The 9,882-nt window shown below is 46.1% G+C and overlaps 1 protein-coding gene across 1 annotated transcript in view; it reads right to left on the bottom strand.

The window, feature by feature from the left end:
* Positions 1–405: 405 nt before the first annotated feature.
* Positions 406–9,882, bottom strand: part of LOC102936124 (BTG3 associated nuclear protein) — a 420,839-nt gene continuing 411,362 nt past the window's right edge. The window contains exon 19 of the mRNA XM_037877636.2: positions 406–529. The gene's annotated coding sequence lies outside the window, so the exon portion shown is untranslated. The remainder of the gene's footprint in view (positions 530–9,882) is intronic.

The following is a 9,882-nucleotide window of genomic DNA, read 5'->3' as shown; positions in this document are numbered from 1 at the left end:
CTAGGCATGATTGTCTGTCCAACACCTTTATGCAAAAAAATCTCAGCCAGTGAGTTCTTCACACACTGTTCACTTCAGTTACATCACTATTTTTTATTCATGGTGCACAATTGGCCACCTTAGCCACATGCTGTTGTTTCTGTTTTCTGATTAGATGACAAATGTAATAGAACTGCACAAGCGTTTCTTTCACGAATGGCAAATATCCACACTCCTACACCCATATCTTTGCCAGCATGTAAGTATGGAATAGCCATTCCCCAAATACCAGCTCACACAAACTCTTGGAAAAGTTGTGAACAGAAAAGGGGAAAACGTCGGATGAACTGAACAGTTCTTCCAAATTGAAATGAACTTCCTCAGCGGCTATGCTACGGTACTCTCCAGACTCTAAACCTCACATACCTTTCAAGTCAGTTTTTTTCTAAGGGCTCGTTGCACAGTCCAACTGGATGATTTACTTTTTCTTTTCATAAGTGCATCATCATTTGCAGTTTGATTCAAATGGCAGCAGAAACCTCCTGAGCACCTAAAAGAAACAACATACACAACGAGGTTTGGTTTAATGGTCAAGGTAACATAAAGAGAAGGGCATGAACCAAACCCCAAGGATCATCCAAAACTCTTGCATATTTGAAGTCTAGGTATGGATTTTAATTTTGCATCTTGGACCTATTTCCAGACAGACATCTCTTTTCTTGTTATCACTTTTATTATTGATCAGTGAAGATCAAAGGAGTCGGGATGTTTGTCTTAGATAAGTACCCCAAAGTGTGAATGTTTCTCCAAACTACCTACGAATCCAATTCTGCAAGGTACTTTCTGTAACGCTCTAGGTGTCCTCAACAACCACTGAGGTCCACTGCAGCCAAAGGTACTCTGGACCTTGCAGGATTGGGTCTTAAAACACTCTGATTTGCAAACTAGGGCTGGATAGATCATAAGAGATTTCAGTACACTCTGTGGGAGATTTTAGAATTTTCTGTTCTGGGTGAAATGTATAAGTGTAGAAGGGTATAGAAAAAAGACAATGGAAGTGGCCTCAAAAAAAGAGTTTGACTTGGATTCACTTCCAGAGTTTGGGAGAGATCCAGTTTGGTTCTTGTTCTCAAATCACTTCTTGTATTCCTATTTTTCACTTTTTGGGGGGAATATGTTTTCATTTTGTTTTTTAAAATAAGTGTCCAGACTTTGATTAAACTTTATCAACCATCATCTCTCTCAGAATATGCAACAATCTCCTTTCTTTCCATCTTTCTAGGACTTCTCTCTCTGTGTTTGTTCTGCCCAAATGGAAATTTTGTGTTGGGCTGTGCTGGGCTATGTCAGCGTAGGATAAAAATAATGATCTTTAAAGGAAATCCAAACACTGCAATCTCCTCTTTCACTCACTACCTAATTAATAATTTCCCAGTCACCCTGGCCTTTGAGGAGATCTGTTTGTGTTCACTGCACTCGGGAAAAGTCAAAGCCATTCTGAAACAGGCATCTGAGAATTCTATTCTTTAAAATGTTCTCTCTTCTACATAAGCATCTAGTACTTAAGGTGTGCAAATGCATGCACAAAAATAAAATCATAGTTGTGGATCCACCTGGCATGTGGAGATAATTAATGCACAGTCATTTGTGCACGGAATTACCACAAGCGTGCAGAAGATCTGGAAGGTGGTTCTAACTGGAGTCCCACAAAAGCCACAGTGTGAAAGGACTTCCAGTGGTTCCACATAGTCATGTAGTCAAGGGTAAACATGAGTTTACCCACTTCTCATTTCGGGGATATGGAATTTAGTTTAGGCTAGTTTACTCACTTGTATTTTTATGATGACACCACTAGTTCCACATGCCCAACACTAACCAAAAATAAAAGGTCCACTGTAGATATGGCAGTAAGATGCCAGAGAGTTACACTGAGATACCAGTACTTGTGGCACCTTAGAGACTAACCAGTTTATTTGAGCATGAGCTTTCGTGAGCTACAGATACCAATAAACTCTTGACGATTACCTGTTCTCTTCATTCCCTCTGGGGCACCTGGCATTGGCCATTGTTGGGAGGACAGGATGCTGGGTTGGATGGACCTTTGGTCTGACCCACTATGGCCATTCTTATGTTCTTTGAAGAGGTACATGGGGGCTGATTTCTGGGCCCATGCCTCCATTTGAACACATGAGCTTTGACAGAGACTAACACTTGCATGCACAGGTGATGGAACTGTCAGGTACAAAGCCCACTTGTCCAAAGGAGGTTTGTGTGTACAAAATCTGAAGGTGTTAGTTCCCCAGGGTGCATGTACATAAAAAACACTGTGTGCCTGTGAGATGAGGCAGGACCGAGGGCCCCAGAGAAACCCAGCCCCTTGTAGAATACAGGGGAGAGGCTGCCAGCAAGTCATTGATTCTACCTGGAGTACAGTACAAGTACAGTACAATACAACTTCACTGTGCATAGCACATTTCAGAGCAAATGTACCCACACAAGACATGTTACAGAGCTGGACAATACAGCTGCAGTGCTCAGTAGGACTATCTGAGGTACAGAGAAAGGGAGAGGCACAGACAGGGGAGAACAGATTGGCTTTCAGCTGAGATGTGAAGCAACAGATGAGACAGTGAGATACAGAGGAGCCGTTCCAGATGGCAGGAGCTGCAGAGAGACGGTGTGAATGGAAGGAGGGGCGACAGTGCAAGTGGAGGGAACAGAGGGAGACAGCCGAGGGCAAGTCTAATAGCGCCTTTATAAACGAAGAGGGGCTGGATGCTGAAATGAATGGTGACAGGAAGGAAAACTAACTGTTTGCGGATGGAAGGGATAGGGCAGCGCATTGCAGTCACAGAGCCAAATGTCTGCAATCAGGATATAGAGCCTTAGACTGGAAGCTCTTGAGGGCAGGGACTGTGTAAAGTACAAGGTCCAGATCCTGATCATAACCTCGGAGTACTGTGATACAAATATGAGATTATAGTAATAAATAAGTAGTCGGCTAATTCTAAATCGTGCCTGAGGATATGAACTTGCTGTACACTGCGTAGCAGGAGGAGGCCTCAATCCTGACTGCGTGTTACCAAAAGACAAATAATAATTCATCATGCCCTGGTCATCTAGGCTGTGATTTCACACAGTGCTCAGATCAGCCCATTCTTGGGTGACGGACATGTAGATAAGCCATACGCCCTTGATGAACTTCCTGAGTGCCATCAGATGTGCTCCACCAAATGCTTTGGGGAGGCAGAACCACACAGCTTCCTTTGTCCCCGTACACAGCGTATACACAAATGCCAACAACAGGTGTGATGAATGTGGGAGAGGGCTGCCGCTGTACTCCTGATGTCCCTCTAAACCCATGACTGGGTAGCCCCAAGGCTGAACACTCCAAGTGGGGTGTCTATTGGAAAGGTTGTCGTTTAGCCTAGATTGTTCCAAACTTGGCATTCTCTGGCTGCATTCCCTCCATGGATCCCTCCCAGCCGGGTTACGGGCAATACACTCAAACACACAAAACCAAGGCACAAACCCAACAGGGAAGCTCCTGCCCAGGACTGTGGTCAGCACAAGCCCCGTGCATGTCTCAGAGCCCTACAACTCATCCACCCCTCTGCAAAGTCCTCAGATTGAACAGCGCAGCTGCCCCCACTTTACTTCCAAACTGGGATTACCTCTCTCGCCACCCTGGCTGGTAATCAGCCCCTAAAATCCCAAGCAGTGGCTTGATTTGATAGGAACTCCTCCTAGGGGCACCCTGGAGTGCTACACAGTGAGGCACCAAAATGGCCTGCACATCCCATCTTGATGCAGTGGTTAACGGGTGCTAGTCTGGTGATACCAGTCAGCTCTGTTTTTTGGGGGAACCAGGGGGCAGTATCTAGCCTGTCTGACTCATGAAAGACACCCCCCCAGCACCAGCCTCTGCTTGAACCAAAACCGATCAGAGAAAAGGCTTGAAGAGAGCAGTGAAGGGCGTTGGGAGACACACCTAAACCCCTCCTGACAAGGGTGACAAGATTAAGACATCTCCATTAGCATACAGAATGAAGAACAGAGACAACTCCCCTAGCCTCATCTGCATGAAAGATGGGACAGGGATTAGCATAAAGAATGAAGAACAGAGAACCGCACTGAAGTCTGGGACCAGAAAAGAGGGGATGCACTGCATCATGGGAGTCTCTGCTCCAGCTGTTAATGAACCTACGCCTGCACACACCCAGCTCAGCAATTATCAGACCAATTCTAGTAATAAATCCTTGACTGATATCCAAAATACTGAGAGCCTAGTTGCATTGTGAGCTCCCTGGAAGAAAACACCACCCATAGCCCAGAGTGATCAGTTCCTATTGTCTAGCCTAAAGAAAACCCTTAAGTCATCAGTTTACCTATAAACAAATCTAATGCTCTCCCTTGAACCATTGTATTTTCTCCACAAAAATCCCTACTCACCCTCCAGTCAGTGTTCTGATGCATGGATACAAACTCTGCATCAGTTCCACCGGGACTCCATCTCCTGACTGACCGTGTTGGGGGCTCTGCCTGTTTCCAGCACTCAGGACCCTGAGCTACCACCATCACCTGGGAACCCCGACCAGTTCAAGCCTCCTGGAGTGGGTGAGATCCCTCTCTCTCTCTCTCTCCCTCTCTGCTTTTTTTCCTACCTCAGGTAGTACCCTTTAATAATGTAACTGTTGTGTTTGTTTAGGCTCTCCTTGTGCAGTTAGTACTCGTATTCAATAAATAACTTTTATGGTTGGGCTGGTTGCTTCTCTCTCTCTCTGAATTTTACTCTTTTGTGTTTTTAGCTTCCCCCATTTACTCTGCACCAATGCTTCTTTTACCTAAGCTAAAGATCCCTGTAGCGCCCAAAAATATTGTGGAGTTGGCTCATCAAGTGGGTTACGACCGGTACAATTGTGACACGAAAGTGGGGACAGGGACGTGCTGAACGTGTGGCACATAAGGGGGGGCAGCTGAAAGTGCTGCTTAACCAGCCCATTGAGTACAGGGACAGATAAGGGAATCAGCTGGAGAGTGCTGATTCACCGATCTGCTCAGACTTACTCTGCTAGTGTGTGTGTGTGTGTGTGTGTGTGTGTGTGTATGTGTGTGTGCGTGCGCGCGCGCACGTGTTCATCAGGAACCCAGTCCTGGGGAACCTTGATCCTGCAGGATAGCTCCATTGGGAGGGGACTTGCAGAGGGAAGGAGAAGAGCTCCATATGAACACACAAGTGGCATAAGCAGAACATTAATAGAATTACAGAACCCCGCCCCCCCCCCCCAAAAGAGTAACCCTAATAAACGAGCATAGCACAAGGTAACGGGCACAGCTGGTAACACGGGGGCTTGGGAGACCTAAGTTCAATTCCCTGCTGTACTACAGACCCCATGTGTGACCTTGGGCAGGTCACTCAGTCTCTCTGTACCTCAGTTTCCCCATCTGTAAAACAGGGATAATAGCACTTTCTTACTCTACAAGGATGTAGTGAGGATAAATACATCAAAGCGTGTGAGGTGCTCAGATACTCTGGTGATGGGGGCCAGATAAGTAACCTAGAGAGATAACTGGGCACTCTCTGTTGAACGTAAAGTGTGATTATTAATAAACTGCTTACTCCTCTTTTATGTTCACACTATTGCTGGGACTAACATCTAGATCTCCCTGACCCCCAGTCCTGTGCGATACACAGGACACCTAAACACAACAGTGCACCACTTTGACTTTACTAAATACTTCCTCCCATTCGCCCCAGCTGCTAGAGAAGTGAAAAATCCAGCAGAAATACAGGCTAACAAGTCACACAGAACGCTGTCAATTGTATTTGCTTTCTTTCAAGATGGGTTACGTTTAAAAGCCAAGATGCTTGCTTCACTCTGTTTACGGCAGGCAGATGGAATTACTTGTTGTGTCTGGAGTTCCTTGGACTTTTGGACAGCATGCCCAGGGAATACTCAGAGACAAACTCGCATGATGGATGGTGCTTTAATGCAATGTAACTTGGACACTATATAGTTACAAGGCCATTTACTAAGCTATTTTTATTTTCCACTGATTTCTCAAGCATTGGATACTCACATTAACCAACTGCACAACAACCTACCAACATCATGAAGCCTTCATGGCACACCTTCTCATGGCGCCATAAAACAATGTCTGAACCCTGGGCTTTCAAATCCAGCTCAGCATATAAGGCTGGGATCAGAACTCTGGGAGGAAGAGTCCTTGCAAACTAGCCACATCTGTTCAAAGGGAACTCACTTTAACTACGCAAAGTACTTTGTCTTGGAAATAAGAAATCCCATGGACTCAACCAAAAAATGTAGACACTGTCCTAATGTGCAATGAATTGTACAGTTCAAAGCAGCACATTCTAGCCTGAGTGGAGTTACTCCAGATTTACATCGGTATTCACTAAAATCAGTATCTGGCCCTCTACATTCAGGGCTTGATCCTGTGCCCACTAAAGCCAATGGTAAAGCTTCAGTGGCATGGGATCAGGCACTAATTGGCTATGTGCCACTCCCACTGAAATCAACAGGTGCCAGATCATGTCCATCCAAGGGCAGCACTTGGCTCTTTGAACGTCACATGTTCAAAGCCCGGGGCACACACTGACTGACTGACCCATGCAACATGACACAGGTAAATATTATCATCCCTATTTTTACAGGTAGGAAAACTGGGGCAGAGATGGTACAAACGTGTGGCACGAAGGCTACGACCCAGAACCTTCCACTCCAGAAACAGAGACCTCTAGTAACTGAGCTAAAAGAGAATCTCCATCGCAGCAGCTAGAATACCAATAGGTCTCTGAATGTCTCCCAGCCACTGGAGTGGAACATATAGAGCACTTTGATCATATAAAAGCAACATATAAGCACTGAGCCTAGACACAAAATCAACTTGCCCAACCCTTATTTTGATGAGGAAGACAGGAAAACTGATGATATTTTGCTCACTCTTCAGAAAAGAAAAAGGAAAAGGCACAGGCTGCTGCAGAGGAGAATTCTTCAAGTCTGTTACAATTAGACACTTGGGCAAGTCTGATTCCATCCAACTGAAGGCACCAGTTCCAAATACTCACCACCCAATACTTACTAGTCAAGGAGCTGCTAGTGTTATGGAAACAGTATCTGCTTTACCAGCCTGCCTTGTTGTACTGCATAATGGGAATTTTTATAAATAGAGATCAGAGCGATTCCCACTAGATGCTTATGGCACGCCTGGCGCCACGCTGGTTTGGTTTCTGAAGGGTTTTTTAATGGCTGACAGGCTTGACCACACAATGTTTCCACCATCTGGGAAAACAGCAAGATCTCCAAGAAAAAAACCAGTGGAACTAAACTCCTGCAAATTAGAATCCCAATAATCAGGCACCTAACCTCTTTTCGACTGGAGAATTTTTTCCAGCAGCATTTCCATTGGCATAGTCCAAGAACAAAAGCAAATGGACACAGCAATCTATTGCATATGGAACTAAATCAATCAATTCACACGCAGCAAACTTTGAGCAAGTTGACGGATGGCTATTGAGAGATGAGACACAGAGATGCTGTAAATAATAACACCAGAGAGTTCAAACACGCCGTTAATAATTTCATGCAAAAATAACCAACAAGGAAATGCCAGGAGTTCGTTCCATTGGAGGCAGGACTTGAAATGCACTGATCCTGAGAGTATTTTTTATGAAAATATATTTGAAAAAAATAGATTATTCTTCAGGAAATTGCAGTATTAAAAAAACCAACAACTCAGGAGCCATATCTAGTGTGCTAGTTCGTGCAAGGATGGGAGAAGGGTCTGACACTCCAAGAATTCCATTAGAGAGTTTGCTTTGGCAATCTAATAGAGAGCAAGGCGGCCTGAGGTTACTATAGTGACTCACACGGGTACAAAACCCTGAGACAGGAGGCTGTATTTGTTATTATGGGTTGTCCAAACTCTAACCTTAAGCAAATTTTTATTGGTGGTGTTTAAGCAATACCAGGTTTGTTTGTGTCTTCTGAGAAGATCAGTCAGGAGTGTTTTTTCTATCATATATGGTAAAAGTAAAAGGAACATTGATGACTCACGGACAACACTGAAAGCCATTCTAGTCAGAGACGAGAGTATATTGTCTGCAGACAGAATCGATTTTAAACATAAATGTTTCACAAAGATTTACACAAGGAATGGTTCGAAAATGGGAGAGTGGGGGTTTCCTCCATGAAAAATATTGATGAAAATGAAAAAAAAAATTCATTTTCATCAAAACTTTGGCTTTTTAGCACAAAACATTTCAGCTGAAAACCAAAAATTTTGGTTCAGAAATGCTTCAGTGATGCCTCACAGATGGCAGGCTCTGGGCGGTCAGACCTGGTGGTTGGAGCAGTGGTCAAGAACAGGTACCAAGGGTCAAAATTGTATGTAGAGTCGGGACTGGGCTGAGGGCAGTGCTGAAACTGGGCTCCGGGAAGAGGCCATGGGTCAGAACTGTGTCAGAGTCCATAGGACAAGCGAAATCAGGATCATAGAGTCCGGAAGCAGGCCGAAGGTGAAGCTAGGATGGAGTCAGTCCTGGGCCTGGGGGTCAGGGAAGCAGGTGCAGGGCTGGAGCAGGGCACAGAAAAGGCTGGAACAAGCCTTGGGCAAGGCTGGGGCAGGAGAAGGGACAGGCTCGAGGGCAGGCTGGAAGCCCGGGGGATCTGTAACGCCACGAGGCAGCAGGAAGCTCCCAGACTAACTTGCAGCTCCAGTAAGGAGAGTGAAGTACCTGTGCCTGGGGACATCTGACCTGGGCCCTGCCCAGGACAGGCTGCTGCAGCCTGCTGGAGGGCTGTCACTGCAGGCTCTGCTGGAAGGGGGAGCCATTGTACCTACTGAGTTCTGGCCCCTCCCTCACCCTAAGGGGAAGAGCTACTGAACCCAGGCCTCAAGCAATTCAAGGGGACAACAAATGAAAAAACAGGGATGGGAGTGAGGGTCACAGTCATAATCAGGGAGCCAGAGCAGGACACTGAACAGAGAACCCTGGACAGGGCCCACTGCTCTTCAAAGGCGTCCAGGGAACCAGGGAACACGGCCCAGAGGAACTCTGCCCGGAGACATGATCTAAAGGAGGAACGGAAATAGGCCCCAGAGTCGCAGAGCAGCCCCCCCGTCCAACAGCCTCCTCCTGGCATCTTGGATGGCCACCTTGGCCAACGCCAGGAGAAGGCTGACGAGGAGATCTCATGACTTCCTGAGGCCACAGAGCTGGTGTGTGGGGAGTGAATCATTGTAGCTGAACAAGCAGCCCTGGTCTGGATGGGAGTTTAGCTCCCACAGGAGTTGAGTTCAGAAGCTTCATGCCCCCATTCTCCTCTCTAGGCAGACTCCTTCACCAGACTACATCTCCCCAGCTTGGTAGATATAGTGCAGTCCCCAACCCATTTCTTTATGACTTAATATGGGCCAGGACTCAGGCAGACCCTGCGTGGCAACACCATGCAGTATAAACTGTGCTCCTCAGTCCGCAAGCTACCTGGGCCCATGTGCATCCAGCATTCCGAATAAAGAATCCCTGTTGGGTTTACAACACCTGAGTCCCGTCTCTTCTCTATGTCGAGGGATACTACACACATTTTGTTCCCGTGTTGTGGATGGAGTAACTAATGCACTGAAGATTAAGTCACTTGCCCAGCATTATGCAGCAAGATAGTACCAGAACCCAGATGAATCACCTCCCAAACATCCGCTCTAACCAGCACACAGCATTCCCTCCTTTCAGACAGAAACTGCTGCCATCTGAGCTACATCATTTGCATCCACCTTCATGAAGTCAAAGAGTGAGTTACCGTACAAGCAAATGTCTGTTTGCCATGAACCAGCACATGCCAGTATCTCGGTGGAGAGCGCTCCCACTGGCCTGGCTCTAGT

This window comes from Chelonia mydas, chromosome 12 (genome assembly GCF_015237465.2).
Source record: "Chelonia mydas isolate rCheMyd1 chromosome 12, rCheMyd1.pri.v2, whole genome shotgun sequence".
Lineage (NCBI taxonomy): Eukaryota > Metazoa > Chordata > Testudines > Cheloniidae > Chelonia > Chelonia mydas.
Note: the sequence above shows the minus strand (reverse complement) of the source record. Positions and strands in the feature narration are given on the sequence as shown.